Raw genomic sequence first — 20,537 nt, 5'->3', positions numbered from 1 at the left:
GATGCCGGGATCACAACAACTGGTATTTGGACTGCATCCCCACCCTATATCTCACAGTATAACGATAATAATCACAGTGGTGTTGCCGATCTAAGTCACTGGTAAAGTGGCCGCTGTTCTCAGTAGCAGCCACTCGTAATGAGTCGTGTGTGTACCTGGTGGCCTGTACATAGTTAGTAACAGTCACTAGAATCAGACCATGTCAGTGAGGTGCCCAAGAGGTGCTCAGTTTGCAGCATCCATACAGCTATTAGTAGCCTTCAATCATTTTATAAACAAGATTTTCTCAAGGCACACATCTGCTATGCACCTACCAACTTGTAGGCATCTGCCAATAGGTTATGGGCCCATAGCTGCGGCTGTAAAAGACACATACAACAGGATAACAATCTTTGTATTGAATGTAAAAATTTATTTTCCATGTATAAATTACATAAAATTGAAATGCTCAAAGAACAACTCTACTTTAAAAATTCACTATAGAAATGCATATACAACATGAGAAGCTGTGGAAGGTCATAATTAATCCTGTAGACCACCCAAATCCCGAAGATATGGGTAGAGCCATTGGAACCACTGGCTTGGCTGTAAAACCATAAGTATATTCCATCATCAATGGGAAGTCACCCGCAAAGGACATGTGGGTAGCCCTGCAAACAGTTAACAAAGAAAAGAGTCTTACAAGAGAATAAACCTCAGACACACTTTGTACAGGACTAAACTAAGTGAATGTAAGGACATGAATGAATGTTTCGATAAGATGTTGTTTATCATCCAGCAATTTTTATCCATTGGAGTCAAGGTAGATTACAAAGAGGTCACTATCGCTATGTTGCAAAACCTGACCACATAATACAATTTTCTGTTATTGACATTAGGATCACATACCACTGCATTATCTACTAAATATAAGGACAGAGCTGCTACTATTCCAGGAACAGACACCTGTGACAATATTGTTGGAATATCTGCCATACATACTAAGAACACTAAGTTTAAAGGACAAAAGTACAAATCTATATTTGCCATAACCAGGGCCGGTGCTAGGGTGTACGGCGCCCTCCTGCAAACTATAAATTTTCGCCTTAACATACTTCACAAAGGGATGAGGGGTTGGGGGCGTGTGTGACACAATGGCTGACTGAGACAGAACACAGAGGTGGGGTGTGAAATAGTGTCAGAACACAGAGGGGTGTGTGAATCAGTAACAGAATGCAGGGGGGGGGGGGGTGAAATAGTAACAGAACTCAGGGGTGTGTGAAATAGTGACAGAACGCAGGGGGGGTGAAATAGTGACAGAACACAGAGGGGGGTGTGTGTGTGTGTGTGTGTGTGTGTGTGTGCGCGAAATAGTGACAGAACATGGGGGGGTGAAATTGTGACAGAATGCGGGGGTGGGGGGTGAAATAGTGACAGAACACAGAGGGGGGGTGAAATAGTGACAGAACACAGAGGGGGGTGAAATAGTGACAGAACACAGAGGGGGTGAAATAGTGACAGAATGCAGGGGGGGGGGGGGGTGAAATAGTGACAGAACACTGTGGGGGAGGTGTAATAGTGACAGAACACAGAGGGGGGGTGAAATAGTGACAGAACACGGGGGGGGTGAATTAGTGACAGAATGCGGGGGGGGGTGAAATAGTGACAGAACACTGTGGGGGAGGTGTAATAGTGACAGAACACAGAGGGGGGGGTGAAATAGTGACAGAATGCGGGGGGGGGGAGAAATAGTGACAGAACACAGAGGTGTGTGTGTGTGTTGTGTGTGTGTGTGTGTGTGTGTGTGTGTGTGCGAAATAGTGACAGAACATGGGGGGGTGAAATTGTGACAGAATGCGGGGGTGGGGGTGAAATAGTGACAGAACACAGGGGGGTGGAATAGTGACAGAACACAGAGGGGGGTGAAATAGTGACAGAACACAGAGGGGGGTGAAATAGTGACAGAATGCAGGGGGGGGTGAAATAGTGACAGAACACTGTAGGGGAGGTGTAATAGTGACAGAACACAGAGGGGGGTGAAATAGTGACAAAATGCGGGGGGGGGGGAGAAATAGTGACAGAACACTGGAGGCGGAGGTGTAAAAGTGACAGAACACAGAAGGGGGGTGAAATAGTGACAGAACACAGGGGGGTGAAATAGTGACAGAATGCGGGGGGGGGGGTGAAATAGTGACAGAACACTGGGGGGGGGGTGTAATAGTGACAGAACACGGTGGGGGTGGTGAAACAGTGATAGGACACAGAGGGGTAGTGGGAGAAATAGAGACACAGCACAAAGCGAGGGGAGCGGGGGGGGGCTTTGAGGAGGTGGAGCCTTAAACAGAGACATACTGTAACACTGATCCCAGAGTCTGAGTATGCTTACCTGGCCGCTTGCACCCCTGTGCCTTTCCCAAACCTAGTGACCTGAAGTGCTGCACAGCTCAATGCCGTGTATGCCTACTCAGGATGCCGAGGTTGTGCCTCCGGGACTTCTGCCTTGTAAAACAGGTTGACTGGAGGCCAGGAGAGCGCGCTTCCTGTTATGCGCGGCGACAATGGCACCTGTGGGACTCTGGGGGCTACAAAGCGGACACGGAGGGGCGAGGCTTGACCGGCCGCAGTAGCAATATGAAGCGCTGCGGATCGTAAGGGGGCGGACCTTACGCTTTCTCGCTGGGGAGGGGAGGAGGAGGAGGGAGGGAGGGATGTGCTGAAGCCTGGACCGCTGTGCTGTAACTAATCTCACAAGATCCACAAAGCTGTCGGCACCGCTGCATGACAGGCGCAGCGGTAGCAAGCAGTAACACAGTCATGTATTGCAGCAGGGATGCAGAGCAGGTTGAGCGCCTCTTCAGCATGGCGCCTGCCTGCTCTGCATCCCTTTGCTGAGCGGGTAGCGCCGGGCCTGGTCATAACGTAGGTCACAAGGCTTTAGAATACAGAATAAAAGACCAAAGTGGTTATAACAAAAATCAGTTAGCTTTGAACATACCAGACAGTCATAGGATAGACTGCTGGCATATGGACTCTGGGGCCACTAGACATTTTAGTTACAAGACCTCACATCAGATAGGACAACTACAGTGTTATGTGATGGCTGCTGCTGACTGTAGTCAGACAATTAAAGCTGAGGCATGACTATCACTGGTACACTTAAAACAGGATTTTAATACCTACCAGTAAATCCTTTTCTCCTAGTCTGTAGAGGATGCTGGGGTCCACTTCATGACAATGGGGTACAGATGGCTCCGCAGGAGCCATGGGCACTCTCAAGACTTTTCAATGGGTGTGATCTGGCTCCTCCCTCTATGCCCCTCCTCCAGACCTCAGTTATAGGAACTGTGCCCAGGGAGACGGACATTTCGAGGAAAGGCTTTACTTTAAACTAGTGGTAAGATACATACAAGTTCACACCTCAACCATGCCGCACAACATGGCATTCAACAGAACACACGCCAACAGGCATAAATCAATTACAGCAACATTCTGAAACTAATATAACACAACTTGTGTAACTCTAATAACAAAAACTGCAGGTAAAGTACGCACTGGGACGGGCGCGCAGCATCCTCTACGGACTAGGAGAAAAGGATTTACCGGTAGGTATTAAAATCCTGTTTTCTCATACGTCCTAGAGTATGCTGGGGTCAACTTCATGACCATGGGGTTTATACCAAAGCTCCAGTACGAGTGGGAGAGTGCGGATGACTCTGCAGCACTGATTGACCGAACTTAAGGGTCTTCATAGGCCAAGGTGTCAAACTTGTCGAATTTTGCAAATGTGTTTGACCCCGACCAAGTAGCTGCTTGGCAAAGTTGCAATGCTGAGACCGCCGGGCAACCACCCAGGATGAGCCCACCTTCCTAGTGGAATGGGCCTTCACCGACATCGGTAACAGCAATCCAGCCGTAGTATGAGCGTGCTGAATCGTACCTCTGATCCAACGTGCAATAGTCTGCTTGGAAGCAGGACACCAAATCTTGTTGGGAGCATACAGGACAAACAAAGACTCTGTTTTCCGTATTCGAGCTGTTCTAGCGACATAAATCTTCAAAGCCCTAACCACATCTAGAGACTTTGACTCAGTGAACGTGTCAGTAACTACTGGCACCACAATAGGTTGGTTTATGTGGAAAGATGAAACCATCTTCGGAAGAAAATGCTGACGAGTTCTCAACTCTGCCCTATCTTCATGGAAGATCAGGTAAGGGCTCTTGTGAGAGAAGGCCCCCAATTCATACACCCACCGTGCGGATGCCAATGCCAAAAGCATCACCACTTTCCAAGTGAGAAACTTCAACTCTATCTCTTGTAGAGGCTCAAACCAATCCGGTTGAAGGAACTGCAACACTACGTTAAGATCCCATGGTGCCACTGGAGGCACAAATGGAGGCTGGATGTGCAGAACCCCCTTTCACGAAGGTCTGAACTTCTGGAAGAGAGGCCAATTGTTTTTGGAAGAACACTGACAAGGCCAAAATCTGGACCTTGATTGACCCCAATCGGAGGCCCGCCTCCACACCAACCTGCAGAAAATGGAGAAAACGTCCCAACTGAAACTCTTCCGTAGGAGCCTTCTTGGATTCACACCAAGACACATATTTTCTCCAAATACGGTGGTAATGTTTTGATGTTACTCCTTTCCTGGCCTGAATAAGGGTGGGGATGACTTCCTTGGGAATACCCTTTCGGGCTAGGTTCTGGCGCTCAACAGCCATGCCATCAAACGTAGCCGCGGTATGTCTTGAAACATGCACGGCCCCTGCTGCAGCAGGTCCTCGCGAAGAGGAAGAGGCCGAGGATGTTCTATGAGCAACTCCTGAAGATCTGGGTACCAAGCCCTCCTTGGCCAGTCTGGGGCAATGAAGATTGCTCGAACTCTTGTTCTCCTTATGATCCTGAGCACTTTTGGGATCAGCGGAAGTGGAGGGAAGAGATACACCGACCGGAACATCCACTTGGCCACTAGCGCATCCATTGCTATTGCTTGAGGGTCTATCGACCTGGAACAATATTTCTGAAGCTTCTTGTTGAGTCGAGATGCCATCACGCCTACTTGAGGAACTCCCCAAAGACTTGTCACCTCTGCAAAGACTTCTTGGTGGAAGCCCCACTCTCCTGGATGGAGATCGTGTCTGCTGAGGAAGTCTGCTTCCCAGTTATCTACTCCCGGAATGAAAATTGCCAACAGAGCCTTTACATGTCTTTCTGCCCAGAGGAGGATCTTCGTCACCTCTGCCATTGCCGCTCTGCTTTTCGTTCCGCCCTGCCTGTTTATGTACGCGACTGCTGTTACACTGTCCGACTGGATCTGCACGGGATGATTTTGAAGAAGATGTACCGCTTGTTGAAGGCCGTTGTAAATGGCTCTCAATTCCAGCACGTTTATGTGAAGGCAGGCTTCATAACTTGACCATTTTCCTTGGAAGCTTTCCCCCTGAGTGACAGCTCCCCAGCCTCGGAGACTTGCATCCGTGGTTACCAGAAGCCAGTCCTGAATCCCGAACCTGCGTCCCTCTAGTGGGTGAGAACTGTGTAGCCACCACAGGAGCGAAACTCTGGCTTTTGACGCAGGATTATTTTGCGGTGCATGTGTAGGTGGGATCCTGACCACTTATCCAACAGGTCCCACTGGAATACCCTGGCATGGAACCTGCCAAACTGTATTGCCTCGTAGGCCGCCACCATCTTCCCCAACAACCGAATGCACTGATGGATCAACACACATGATGGTTTCAATATCTGTTTTACCATTTTCTGGATTTCCAGAGCCTTTTCCACCGGAAGAAATACTCTCTGAACTTCTGTGTCCAGAATCATACCGAGAAAAGACAATCTTGTCCTCGGTTCCAACTGTGACTTTGGATAATTTATGATCCAACCGTGTTGTTGGAGTATTGACAGGGAGAGTGTGATGTTTTGTAACAATTGCTGCCTGGATCTCACCTTTATCAGAAGATCGTCTAGATAAGGAATTATATTGACTCCTTTTTGACGCAGGAGAACCATCATCTCCGCCATCACCTTGGTGAATACCCTCGGCACCGCGGAGAGACTGAAAGGCCACGTCTGGAATTGGTAATGGCAATCCTGAACCGCGAATCTCAGATAAGCCTGGTGAGGAGGATAAATGGGAACATGCAGGAAAGCATCCTTTATGTCTACAGACACCATGTAGCCCCCCTCCTCCAGACTGGAAATAACGGCCCTCAGTGATTCCATTTTGAACTTGAATCGTTTCAAGTAGAGATTCAGATTTTTTAGGTTTAGGATCGGTCTGACCGAGCCGTCCGGCTTCGGAACTATAAAAAGCCTTGAATAAAACCCCTCCCCTTGTTGTGACAAAGGTACCAGGATTATGACCTGATCCTGACATCATTTTTGGATTGCCGCTGTTACTGCTTCCCTTTCTGGAAGAGAAGCTGGCAATGTCGATTTGAAAAATCGGCATGGGGGAACATCTTGAGACTCCAGCTTGTATCCCTGGGACACTATTTGCAATACCCAGGGATCCAGGCCAGACAGAATCCAACCTTGGCTGAACAGTTTGAGAGCTGCCCCCACCCGAGCGGCCTCCCGCAAAGGAGCCCCAGCGTCATGCTATAGATTTGGCAGAAGTAGGGGTAGACTTCTGCTCCTGGGAACCTGAAGCCGCTGTGGACTTCTTTCCCTTTCCCGTTCTCCTACCTGCAAAGAAGGGGGAACCTCTCGCTTTTTTGTATTTATTGAGGCCGAAAGGACTGCATGTGCGGGTGATATGTCTTTTTTGCCGGTGCAGGCGCAGAGGGCAAAAATGTCGACTTACCTGCGGTAGCCGCTGAGACTAACGCATCCAGTCCATCACCAAATAAGGCCTCACTTTATATAGTTAGAGCCTCCATATTTCTTTTGGAATCTGCATCTGCGTTCTACTGGTGAATCCACAGCGCCCGCCGAGCCGATACTGCCATGGTAGCGACTTGTGAACTCAAAAGTCCAATATCTTTAATTGTTTCTAGCATGTATGCGGCAGCGTCTTTGATATTCCCTAACTTAAGGAGTATCTCATCTTTATCAATCGTGTCAATTTCTGATGACACACTTTCTGACCATTTTTCAATAGCGCGACTCACCCACACGCAAGCAATTGTGGGCCTGAGCAGCGTACCATTGGCAACATAAATGGATTTCAATGTAGTTTCCATCTTTCGGTCTGCTGGCTCTTTTAGTGAAGCCATGCCAGGTGCAGGGAGCATTACCTTCTTTGTCAACCTGGACAGTGCACTGTCTAACACAGGGGGTGACTCCCATTTTTTTCTGTCCTCCACCGGGAAAGGATAAGCAATCTGAATTCTCTTGGGAATACGAAATTTCTTTTCGGGATTCACCCACATCCCTTCAAAGAGCGTATTAAGCTCATGGGAAGAAGGGAAAGTGACCTTAGATTTCTTTTCTTTATAGAAATAAGCCTTCTCCTGAGGTACAGGAGTGGCTTCCGTGACTTCCAGAACTTTCCTTATTGCTACAATCATATATTGTATATTTTTTGCCAATTTATGATCTATTTCTCTGGAGTCACTATCGTCGACACAAGAATCAGTGTCCGTGTCCGTGTCGGTATCAGTATTCACAATATTAGAAAATGGTCTTTTATGTGACCCAGAGGGGTCCGCCTGCGGATGGAAGAACAGAGCCCTGAAAAATCACATCCTCACACAGTACTCAGCATGAGATTCAGACTTATCTAATCTCCTATTGATATGATGCATACTATCATGTATTTCTTTCACCCATGCAGGCTCTTGGTGTGCCGGCAGCGCTACCACATTACACTTCTGTGTCCCTAAAATGGTTTCCTCCGGGGAGGAACTCCCCTGCCTCTGACATGTCTTACACACGTGTACAAACACACACACAGACACACTGGGACTTATAGGGGACAGACCCACAGTAAAATCTGTCAGAGGGACACAGTTTAGGAGCAGCCAGTTCACAACCCAGCGCCAGTATCTAATGCCTGTGAACACAGAATGCCACTGACATGTAGCGCTTTTTACACAGTAAAACACACTTGTAAAGCACCAAATTTGCTTGTGACCCCCCATTTTGCACACTGATACTTGTACTCAGAAGTGAAGGAGGACCAGCGATGTCTCTGCAGCCTGAGGAGAAAAATGGTGCTGAGCAGTGTGCTGGCTTCCTGAGGAAGAAGCTCTGCCCCCACAATGGCTCGTTTTTACCTCAGAAACTTTTCATAATATTTATACTGGCGGGGGTAGGGCTGTGCCTGGGCATCTTATGCCCCCTTTTTGCCAGTTTATAGAGGTGTTTTTGCTGCCCAGGGCCCCCCCCCCATGCCCTGCACCCTGCAGTGCCTGTGTGTGTGGGCAGCAATGGCGCGCTGCACTCCCGCCAGCCGTGCTGTACCTCAGCTGTCACTCTTCTTGATAGAAGATCTGTCTTCTTCTACTCACCTGTCTTCTGACTTCTGGCTATGTGAGGGGGGTGATGGCATGCTGTGGGAGTGAGCATCTAGACACGGCTAGCATTCAGTACCCTTCAGGAGCTAATGGTGTCCTGTCAGCCAGAAGCAGAGCCATGAAACTCTTTAGGAAGCTGGTTCCTACTTCTGCCCCCTCAGTCCCACTAAGCAGGAACACTGTTGCCAGCAGTTCTCCCTGAAAATAAAAAAACTAACATAAGTCTTTTCATAGAAGCTCAGTAGAGCTCCCCTAGAGTGCACCCAGTCTGCCTGGGCACATCTCTAAAACTGAGGTCTGGAGGAGGGGCATAGAGGGAGGAGCCAGTTCACACCCATTGAAAAGTCTTGAGAGTGCCCATGGCTCCTGTGGAGCCGTCTATACCATATGGTCATGTAGTGGACCCCAGCATCCTCTAGGATGTATGAGAAATGTAGGTGGTCCTCTGAAACATGAATCATGTAGTGGATTCAGGAACTTCATGGCAACAATAAACAATTTTACAAGAATGACAAATGTAAACTGCTTAAAAGGACAAAGTGAAGTGATACTACAACTGTGGGCTACAAGAATTTATTATAAACTGAATTGGGTTATAAACTAATGACTTTAAGATCCAACAATGGAGGAGAGTACCAAGACAAAAGTTTTTCTGACTTAATGAGAAATTATGGGATCAAGAATCAGCTAACCATGGCGTATACATATACACCAGAACAAAACAGTGTAAGTGAGCATGAAAATTGTACTACAGTGGGGGAAAAACATGCAATGCCAAATGAGGCAGGCCTTGAAAATAAATTTTGAACTGAGGCAGTTCAAAAAATGGTTTATCTAAAGAGGAATGCACCCACTGAGAATATACAAAAATCTAACATATGTAAGTCACTTAACCATTTAACCGCCAATTATTTTTTACCCCCACAAAACCTCTCAGAAACTGTTGTTTTTTTAATTACTTATTAAAATGTAAAAAGTTTTTCCAATAATATATTAAAATATTTGATAAATTATATATATATGTCTACCAGTAAAGATGCTGTGTTGTAACCGGAATACCTGCCTGTGAGTTATAACTTCAAGTACCCATGTTACTATATATATATATATATATATATATATATAGTAACATGGGTACTTGAAATTATAACTCACAGACAGGTATTCCGGTTACAACACAGCATCTTTACTGGTAGACATATTCGGCTTGGGCCTGGTCACACAGTTATAACCAGAAAAACTAAAACACAAACATAAAAAAGTCCTAGCACTTCTTGTGCTCCATTATGAGTCCTCTGTAGTGGCTTGCAGTCACACACATACATCCTTTCTGACACGGTTAATTTCCATGGTACCTGGAGAGGGCAAACTGATCCCTGCTCACTTTCCCCTAATAGTCATCAACGCAATGCACTGTGGGAGTTTGGGAGTTTTAAACTCTTCCCCTGCATCTGACTTCCTGCTGTCTCTGTGTGAGCTGGAAAATCCGGACCTCTGTTTCTCCAGTTGCAGCTGTGCAAAATGTGCAGGTCTGGTTCTCTTCTCCCTTGGAGGTAGATGATCCCACCAGAATGTGGGCAATTGTGGTGAGACACAAGCCCTCTTACCACAATATATATGTGTATAAATAAATATATATATATATATATATATATATATATATATATATATTTAGAGGGTGTTGTGCAATCCCCATACCCCCCTTGTCCATAGACCCCCATTATAAAATAACTTCCCATCCCCATTGACAGTAGACGTACCAATAGCCAAAAAATCTAATAACAGTATCCCACCAACCCCACTCAGAAGTAAAAAACAAACTAACATGTTTTATAGCACACACACCGTTAAACAAAATTGTTTTGGAGCCCCTCCCTCTCTCCTCCCCCCCCCCCCCACCCCCTTCCCTTGACTAATGCATTTTTTTTAATTATTATTGTACAAATAAAAGAGAAGAAAAGAGAAATTCCCCTCCTTGCACTGTGCATTCCCAGACCTGCACTCCAGAGTGCCAGCTGCACGGCATTCTGGTGCTCAATTTTGGCAGTGATGTCAATGGTCAGAGACCACTGCATTACTGCCTTGTCCATGGCACAAGTGGGGGCAGCACACAACGGGTGCTGCTGTAGCATGGGGGGCTGTGGAAACTGGGGGACAGCCAATCACATCAAATGCCAGTGACGAACATCTGGCTTCAGTTGCATCACATGCGACCAAGCCAGGCAAGTGGTTAACAGTATTTGATTGCAAAGCTTATGTACAAATTCCAAATGAAAGAAGGTGCAAGTTTGGCAGCAAATCACAGTACTAGTTTTGTTGGATATTGTCTTTAGAGCAAAGGATATAGACATTGCTAACAAATAAACTTGTTATATCCTGGGATGCCATATTTCATGAGTCAAACTGTGAAGTGCCTGAGAAATGTCTAGTGCTTGAACTACTCGTTAATACCAGTACTTCTTTTCTCAATCTCATTATTTATCAAGTTAGTATGCAAAGAAAAGGCAGTTACAAACAGCGGATCAATTGTAGTAAAAGCTCGGCAATAAGTGAAAATAGGAAATCACAAAAGCAAAATACATATAGCTTAAAATAGTGGTACATAAAATGACTAGTGATGTCTCAAACCATAATAGGGTGCAGAGCACTACAGTTCAAAACTGAAGTTAAGAAACTACAGTACCTGTTTTGTTTGTTTTTACATGTACTCTTCAAACAAAAATATCTTATTAATAATAATAATAATAATAATAACAATAATACAGGTTGAGTATCCCATATCAAAATACTCTGAAATACGTAATATTCCGAAATATGGCATTTTTTGAGTGAGAGTGAGATAGTGAAACCTTTGTTTTCTGATGACTCAATGTACACAAACTTTGTTTAATACAAAATAATATTAAAAATATTGTATTAAATGACCTTCAGGCTGTGTGTATAAGGTTTATATGAAACATAAATGAATTGTGTATGTACACAAACTTTGTTTAATGCACAAAGTTATTAAAACTATTGGCTAGAATTACCTTCAGGCTGGGTGCATAAGGTGTATATGATTCATAAATGCATTCTTTGCTTAGACTTGGGTGGTCCCATCGCCATGATATCTCTTTATGGAATGCAATTATTCCAATATACGGGAAAAATCCCATATCCAAAATACTTCTGGTCCCAAGCATTTTGGATATGGGATACTCAACCTGTAATAATAAAGGGAACATCCAGGGGGGGAGTAGGGGAGCTTCACCAGACAACAGTGGGCTTAATTCAGATCTGATAACAGCAGCAAATTTGTTAGCAGTTGGGCAAAACCATGTGCACTGCAGGAAGGGGGGCGGGGGCAGATATAACATGTGCAGAGAGAGTTAGATTTGGGTGGAGTGTGTTTAAACTAGTGATGAGCGGATTCGGTTTTACTCGGTTCTCAAAACGGCATCTTATTGTCTCACGGATGTCACGTGTTTTGGATAGCCAATAAGATGTCATTTTGAGAACCGAGTAAAACCGAGTAAAATCGAATCCGCTCATCACCAGTTTAAACTGAAATCTAAATTGCAGTGTAAAAATAAAGCAAACAGTATTTACCCTGCACAGAAACAAAATAACCCACCAAAATCTAACTCTCTCTGCAAATGTTATATCTGCCACACCTGCAGTGCACATGGTTTTGCCCAACTGTTATCAAATTTGTTGCTGCAATCAGATCTGAATTACCCTGTGTGTATTTTCAGTATCACATATACAAAAGTAAGGAAACAGCACAGAAGATTATATGCCTTTAATACCAGGGACGTGCAGTCAGGGGAGGCAGGGGAGGCAGTGCCTCCCCTGTCATAAATGATTAAAATAATAGAAAGAATATACTTATGACACATATGATGTCTCATAAGTATGTGCTTAGACTTTATATTATTTTAATCATCTTTTTATATTAAAAAAAAAAAACGGTTTTACTTATTTACTTATGAATCGGAGGCACCGCTTTCGGTGCCTCCCGCTGGCTATATGAGAGGGCCGGAAGCGGGGGGCGGGGCCAGGCATCGGGCAGTAAAAGCCCATTACAAAAACCCCTGCAAGCGGCACCTCTAGGAGTGCCGCTGTGACAAGAGGCGTGCTGTCAGATATGAGAGCACGCCCCTGTCACTGAATGATTGGGCAGTGGCAGCAGGGGTGGATTGTACTGTCAGAATACCAATCCACCCCCCTTCCCGGGCTGACTGCCGCAAACAATGTCCACCCCCCTCCTAAGCTTACACCAAGGGGTGCCGATTGTGACCCCCCCGCCGCCCCCCGAAGTTTACCGGAGACGGAGGACTTCAAGGCAGCAGGGCAGGGCAGGCTCTGTCTGTTATGTGCAGCTGCAGCACAGCATCATTACACTTATGTGGAGGCTGGGCTGACTGAACTGTAGGGGGAGCTGCAGAGTCACTTCACCCGGCCAGCTCCTCTCAGGCAGTTCCCAAGGGCCTTTGAGAGTTCAGAGGTCGGGTGAGGAGGTGACTCTGCAGCAGGTCCGTGACTGGCATGCTGGAGGGGGCTGGCTGGCTGATCGGGTAAGTAGTCTCTGTCTTCTCTCCTCATGCCTGAATTTCTCTCTCTCCATCTGTGTAGCTGTCTCTCTCTGTGTCCCTCTCTCTGAGTCCCTTCCCAAACCAGTCTCCCTCTCCCTCCCCATATCACTCTCTTCATGTCTGTCTCTCTCTGCATGTCTGTCTCTCCCTGTTTCTGTCTCTCCTGGTGTCAGTCTCTCCATGCCTCTCTCCCTCCATATGTCAGTCTCTATCTCTCTCTATCTCTCTCTCTCCCCTACCAAAAATGATGAAAGAGCACACAATAGAATAAATGGATTAAGCCTTCAGGGGTCCTGGGGCACTGAAAACAGGGGGGCCCCCTTCCCTGATGTCAGGAGTTAATAACCTTCTCTCACCCCCACCTCATAAAATATGTTTAATGATTCCCCTTCAGAGTCCCGCTCCTCAGTGCCTTCTTGGAGGATGTCTCCACCCCCAGTTGTCTTTTGTGCAGCGCGTCTACTCGACACGAACGTGCAGACGGAGGGGAGACGATCAAGCCTGTGGGCACAGACTCAGGGGCAGGGCTGTTACAAGACATACCCAGTGCGAACAGTAACCCCCCCTTAGATAGCTGGAAAATGTAGTACACCAATAAAGAGGTGTGGTCCAACTGCAAAGAACGTAGCCACACACATCCACATTCACATAAGCACACACACGCAAATGCACACAGCTACATTCACATATGCACGCAAATGCACACAGCCACATTCACATATGCACACACACGCAAATGCACAGAGCCACATTCACATATGCACACACACGCAAATGCACACATCCACATTCACATATGCACACACGCAAATGCACACAGCTACATTCACATATGTACACACACGCAAATGCACACAGCTACATTCACATATGCACACACACGCAAATGCACACAGCTACATTCACATATGCACACACACGCAAATGCACACATCCACATTCACATATGCACACACACGCAAATGCACACAGCTACATTCACATATGCACACACACGCAAATGCACACAGCCACCTTCACATATGCACACAGTCACATTGGCACATTGAAGCCAGTGTCCCAAACACTAAACAATGCACTTGTTAGTGTCTGAGCTGGGTGTGTGCAGTACAGCCTGTGCCCAGCACTCTCCCCCATCAGTCCACTCTAATCTAACCTGCTGTTGCTCCTCAGAGTCCCTCACCTAACACCACGAGCTGGAGCTGATGCTTCGACGGGAGTTTGGGACAGAGACAGATCGCTGGGGCAGTGAGGAGGCGGGCGCACTTTTGTCAATCCTCGCCTCTTCCTCCACTCTAATGAATCCTGTGTACTGGGACAGGGGCTTAGACACCGGTCAAGGCACGCAGCCTTGCAAGGGACTGTATTGCTGCTGCTGGCAGCGGGCATCTCCACGTGTCACCCGCCCTCCAGTAGAAACATCAAGGGTGTAGCCGTAGGGGATTATTCTATTTCTCTTCAGGCTCCGACACGGGCACAGCTCTCCCAGCAGCTGCCGCTGCTGCTGGGAGTGCTGCTGCTGGCGGTGGAGCCTGTAGACAGTAGAATTGTCAGTGGACAGCAGCTTAGACCTGGAGGGCCCCGGGTACTTACCCCCTGGGTCCCCTCTTAATCCGGCTCTGGAATAACATATAATAATATAAAAGTTGGCATAGTTAATATATTAAAACACTTTCATTTGGCAAATATCTCATGTATATCACAGAAATAGTAAAGTGACAATCAGCTTGCAATCGGAGCTAAAATCACATATGTTTAAAAAGTTCATGAAGTAATATGTTACAGTTTATGCCCCTGTTCCAATAATACAGAATACATTTCCGTATATCTGTTCCTAGTATAGTCCCTGGGGGGGTGATAGGCAGTCTATTGATGAGCACAAAATCAGCAGCATTGAATAGTTACCGCAGCTGATGGTAGGGTCACAATCCTACACCAGGTAGAAGTAGTCATTCAAATGCATTGGGTATGGTTGACTGGCGGCCGGGATCCTGGCAGTCAGCATACCGACGTCGGGATCCCGGCCGCCAGAATGCGACCTTGTCCATTGTGACCCTACCATCAGCTGCGGTAACTATTCACTGCTGTTGATTTTGTGCTCATCAATGCTAATTGCAAGCTTATTGTCACTTTACTAGTTCTGTGATATACATGGGATATTTGCCATATGAAAGTGTTTTAATATATTAACCATGCCATCTCTTTTATATTATTCTGTTGAGCGCTGTTTCATCATGTATTTTGTTTCAGGTGTAACTAACCTCTACGTATTAACAGCTGCTGTGGAAACGCTGCCCTTGTTGTACCTGGAAAAGGGGCACAGGTTCTCATACTCGGTCCTCAGGACCCCACACGGTTCATGTTTTGCAGGTCACCTGTAGATTTTTAAAATGTGACAGTTGGTGATACACAGAGCAGCTGCTGGGTGACTTGGAAATAGTGAACCGTGTGGGGTCCTGATGACAGTTTGAGAACCACTGGGTTAACATACCATTTTCCTCAGTCTCTCCCTCCCTGTGTCTGTCTCTTCCTGTCTCGGTCTCTTTCTCCCCATGTCTGTCTGTCTCTCTCTCCTTGTGTCTGTATCTCTCTCCATGTCTCCTCCTACCTCCCAATGTGTGTGTGTGTGTGTGTGTGTGTGTGTGTGTGTGTGTGCGTGTGTCTCTCTCTCTCTCTTCCTGTATCTCTACCTCCCCATGTCTTAGTCACTGCGTCTGTCTCTCCATGGGCCAGATGTACTAAGATTGAAAAGTGATGAATATCACTGTGTTAAAGCACCAGCCAATCAGCTCCTAACTGTCATTTTTCAAACACAGCCTGTGACATGGCAGTTAGGAGCCGATTGGCTGGTACTTTATCACAGTGATATTTATCACTTTTCAGGCTTAGTACATCTCCCCCCATATCTCCTCCCTCCCCATGTCACTCCTCTTTCTTCCTCTCTCTGTTCGTCTCTCTCTGTCTCTCTCTCTCCGTATGTCTATCTCTCTCCCTGTGTCTGTCTCCACGTCTCTGTATATCTCTCCCTGTGTGTCTCTCTCTCCATGTCTGCTCCCTCCCCTTGTGTGTGTGTTTCACTCTCTCCCTCCCCATGTCTGTCTCTTTCTCCATGTCTTATCCCTCCTTGTGTCTTCTCTCTTTCCCTGTGTCTTTCTCTCCATGGGGTCAATTCTATTCGGCAACCAAAGAATAGCGCCGGGAATTAGCTCCCGACGCTATTCAATTCTGCTACTAGTTGCCCGCAATTGTCGGGAATTCTTCTCTCATCCCCGGGGGATGAGAGAAGAAACCCGACAAAAGTGCTGCCTCGCGGCCGGCGCGAGGCTGATTCTGTCGGGAATCTGCCTCGCGCCGGGTAGTTAAGTCGGAGAATGCCCGTTCTCCCGACAAAACTACCTGTTAAGTCGGCGAGAACGGGACATCGCCGACTTAACTTTAGCTGAATTGAATAGCGTCGGGAGCTAATTCCCGGCGCTATTCTTTAGTTGCCGAATAGAATTGACCCCCATGTGTGTCTCTATCCCACCTCATGTCTGTCTCTCTCTCTCCCCATGTCCGTTTCTCTTTCCATGTTTGTGTCTCTTTGTCCCTGTCTCTTTCTCCCACCCAAGTTACTCTCTTTCCAGAACTGTCTCTCAGCATGTATGTCTCTCTTTCAACATGTCTGTGTCTCACTCCCTCTTTCTCCCTCCCCCCCATGTCCCCCTCTCTCCACATGTCTGTCTGTCTCTCCGTCCCCATGTCTCTTTGGCTCTGTGTTCATATATCACACACACACACACACACACACACACACACACACACACACACACACACACGGGTTGGAGGTTTCTATATATGTGCACTCTCTTCTATTTCTATCGCTCTCCCTCTGTCTCATATCTGGAATCCCTCCCTCCCCCCTAAAAATCCTGCATTTGCCCCTGGACTGTCACAAAGAGAACTCTGACAGACAGCTCCAGTGATGAGGAGGGCACAGCTGCGGGCAGCCAGAAAACAAAGAGCCTTATGTACACCTGGTACGGAGGTGCAGCCCTGCCCCACCCCCAACCTGATCGCAGGCCACGCCCATGTTCCCCTGGACTACGCGGAGAACACCAGAGGAGCGGAACCCATAACTTCTACTGAGGCTGTCTGTCCGTCCTGTGTGAGCTTGCATGGAAGGAGCAACGGTGGCTGGGACCCGGGAGCTGCATTAGAGGAGGTGAGATCCCATACTGCCCACTTTTTCCCTCCACTACTCCCATTCTGCCCCCCCCCTTCTATTACTCCCTGCCTGTACCCCTATTCTGCACTACTGTTACTCCAATCCTGCCCCCTGCTCTCCACCACTACTACTCCCAGTCTGCCAGCCTGCTCCTGCTCCTCCTCTCTCTCTCTCTCTCTCTCTCTCTCTCTGTCATCTCCCTCTATTCCTCTCACTCTCCTCTTTCCCGTATACCCCTATTTCTCCTCTCTCTTTGCCATCTCCTCTATTCCTCCTCTCCCATCTCCCTCTATTCCTACTCTATCTTCCTTCTGCCCCCTATTCCGTCTCTCTTCCTTCTCACCCTATTCCTCTCTCTCTGCCATCTTCCCCTGTGCCTACTCTCTTGTCTATCCGTCCTGTCTTCATATTTCTCTTCTCTCTCCCATCTCCCCATATTCCACCTCTCTGTCTCCCATAAATTTATGAAAATTGACAATGTATTAGCCACCTGCTCATCACAAGTATGATGAGCAGGAAGGCTGCAGGCACTGGCGGCATCAGACTGAGATGCAGGTTAGAGGCTGTGGGTCAGGCAGTTGATGGCGGCGATTTTGTAGGCCATTGGCAGGGTCGGCACCCATTAGTGGCGGCAGTAGTGGGCATTGGCACGGCGGCAGAAGATGACCTCGTCGGGACTTCACAGAGATTATGGCTGCAGTGCCTCACCAGCCACTGACCTCACCGCACGCCACTGAATAATACTTTCCTACCTGACCCTCTCCATGAGGGAGAAAATGCTCTGTTCCTGGACTTTCCTGGTAATGTATGATTGCCATCACCTGTGGTGAAACACCTTTCTTATCAATTAACTAGCTCACCACAGGTGATGGCAATCATACATTACCAAGAAAGTCTCGTGGAAAGGCTTAGGTAGGCAAGTATGCCTTTAATAGAACAGTGTACAAAGTTGAATGTGAGAATAAATCTGGTCCAGGCAGAGTACGATTAGAATGTTTAAACCACATAGCCCAGACTTCATGAAATGCAGCTATTTTATCATGTAGAAGAGCAGTAATGTACTCAATGGAAGCAGTGTACCAAACCCTGTTTATTAGGGCAATAATGGAGGCTGCAGCAGACTGCTTCTAATTTAGGGCAATTAACAATTTGGCAGCATAGAAATCGTGTCCTCAAAGCTTAGTAAATGGTTTGGGAACCCCTGGAATCAGTGTGCATAACAATACATACAGGGGTTCCTTAGGGGGTAGAGAAGTAGTGAACAGGGGTATATCTTCCTATTGGCCAGGATGGCACTCGCCAGGGGCGCCAGCCGAGTAGGGGTGCCATCCAGAGGTGCTACCCGTGGGCAGTAGGTAGATTCACATTTAGAGGCAGCAGCAATCCCTCCAACCCTGTGTAGTTCCTCACCAGCAGGGATGGCCAGCTGGGGAGGTGTAGTTTATGTAGAGTTTCTTGTCTGTATTGTGCTGCGGTGCTGGACCCCAGCGCCAATTACAGTGGCTGCTGCTGCTGCATTCTTTGATCATTAATGGCCATCCCTGCTGTTGAGAAACTACACGGGGGTGGGGGGATAGCTGTTGCCTCTAAAAGTGAATCTACCTAAAAGTGCTGCCTTTAATAGTAAAATCAACATGGGGGCATATGTGTGTCTGGTACTGTGGGGGCATACGTGTCTCTGGCACTGTGGGGGCATACATGTCTCTGGCACTGTGGGGGCATTTGAGTGTCCGGCACTGTGGGGGCATTTGAGTGTCTGGCACTGTAGGGGCATACGAGTGTCTGGCTCGGTGGGGGGCATGTGTATCTGGCACTGTGGGGGCATATATGTATCTGGCACTATACTCTGAGGCATTATGTGTATCTGGCACTGCACTACTGGGGTCATTATGTGTAACTGGCACTATACTGGGGACATTATGTGCATCTGACACTATACTGGGGACATTATGTGTAATGAGAACTACTGTGGGTATTGGGGGTCATTCCGAGTTGTTCGCTCGCAAGCGGATTTTAGCAGATTTGCTCATGCTAAGCCGCCGCCTACTGGGAGTGAATCTTAGCATCTTAAAATTGCGAACGATGTATTCGCAATATTGCGATTACACACCTCGTAGCAGTTTCTGAGTAGCTCCAGACTTACTCGGCATCTGCGATCATTTCACTGCTTGTCGTTCCTGGTTTGACGTCACAAACACACCCAGTGTTCGCCCAGACACTCCCCCGTTTCTCCGGCCACTCCTGCGTTTTTTCCGGAAACGGTAGCGTTTTTTCCCACACGCCCATAAAACGGCCTGTTTCCGCCCAGTAACACCCATTTCCTGTCAATCACATTACGATCGCCAGAACGATGAAAAAGCCGTGAGTAAAATTCCTAACTGCATAGCAAATTTACTTGGCGCAGTCGAAGTGCGGACATTGCGCATGCGCATTAAGCGGAAAATCGCTGCGATGCGAAGATTTTTACCGAGCGAACAACTCGGAATGACCCCCATTGTGTGTAAGGCTGCTAATTGTGTGTGTGCGCATGTGTAGGGGGTGTGATTATATATTTATAGTTTGATATAATATAAAATTGTGAGGCCACGCCCACTTCCCAGGAGCGTGCACACCTTCCCATATATATGGGCACTACTGTGTGGCATAATGTGTATAAGGGGTACTACTGTGTAGCATAACGTGAATAATGTACATTACTGTGCTGTGTAATGTGAGTAAGGCACACTACTGTGGTGTAATTTGAATTGGGGCACTATTGAGGGGCCACGCCCCTTTTTTGGCACACGTGCCTTCCCTATTTCAAATATAGGGGGGGGGGCACCAGTCCTTTACTTTGTCAGGAGCGCTCGGACACCTAAATACACCCCTGGTTATGAAATCTCCCGAAAAAGACATAACATTGTTCCAGTAAGCAAAAATGTAGCGGCAATCACACCAAATGTGAAAATAAGTAACTTTGTGTCTGTACTTGTGCCTACTGAAATTAGTGGGTACATAGAATGCAATCTCTCAGGGACCATGTACCATCAAGTATAAATTTTGTAAGAATTATCTTTTAGATTGGTATGAATAGACATCTTAGCTACTCTTTGACAGATGTCAGACCTCTCCTCAACACCCACAATTTTCCCTAAATCTTTCTCCCATGCCACTTCGAAGGGCTCTTTGTTTGCAGTGGATGGAGTTGCTAACAGTGAGTATAAAATAAAGATAGTTCTCCTATGAACTGGGTCATAAGTACTGAGGCGCTGAAAGGAGTGAATAAAGCTAATAATCTGCATGTATCTAAATTGATGTTTATCTTGTAACCCATA

The 20,537-nt window shown here is 47.0% G+C and overlaps 1 long non-coding RNA gene across 1 annotated transcript; it reads right to left on the bottom strand.

Annotated features, from left to right (window-relative positions):
* Window positions 1–391: 391 nt before the first annotated feature.
* Window positions 392–12,899, bottom strand: LOC134929103 (uncharacterized). Its single transcript, XR_010178287.1, has 2 exons — window positions 12,747–12,899; window positions 392–650 (listed from the first exon to the last, which is right to left on the bottom strand). It is a non-coding gene; the product is annotated as an uncharacterized LOC134929103 (long non-coding RNA).
* Between the last annotated feature and the right edge of the window lie 7,638 nt (window positions 12,900–20,537).

The sequence above is a fragment of the Pseudophryne corroboree genome, chromosome 5, assembly GCF_028390025.1.
Source record: "Pseudophryne corroboree isolate aPseCor3 chromosome 5, aPseCor3.hap2, whole genome shotgun sequence".
Taxonomy (NCBI): Eukaryota; Metazoa; Chordata; class Amphibia; order Anura; family Myobatrachidae; genus Pseudophryne; species Pseudophryne corroboree.
This window is presented reverse-complemented; position numbering and strand designations above follow the sequence as displayed.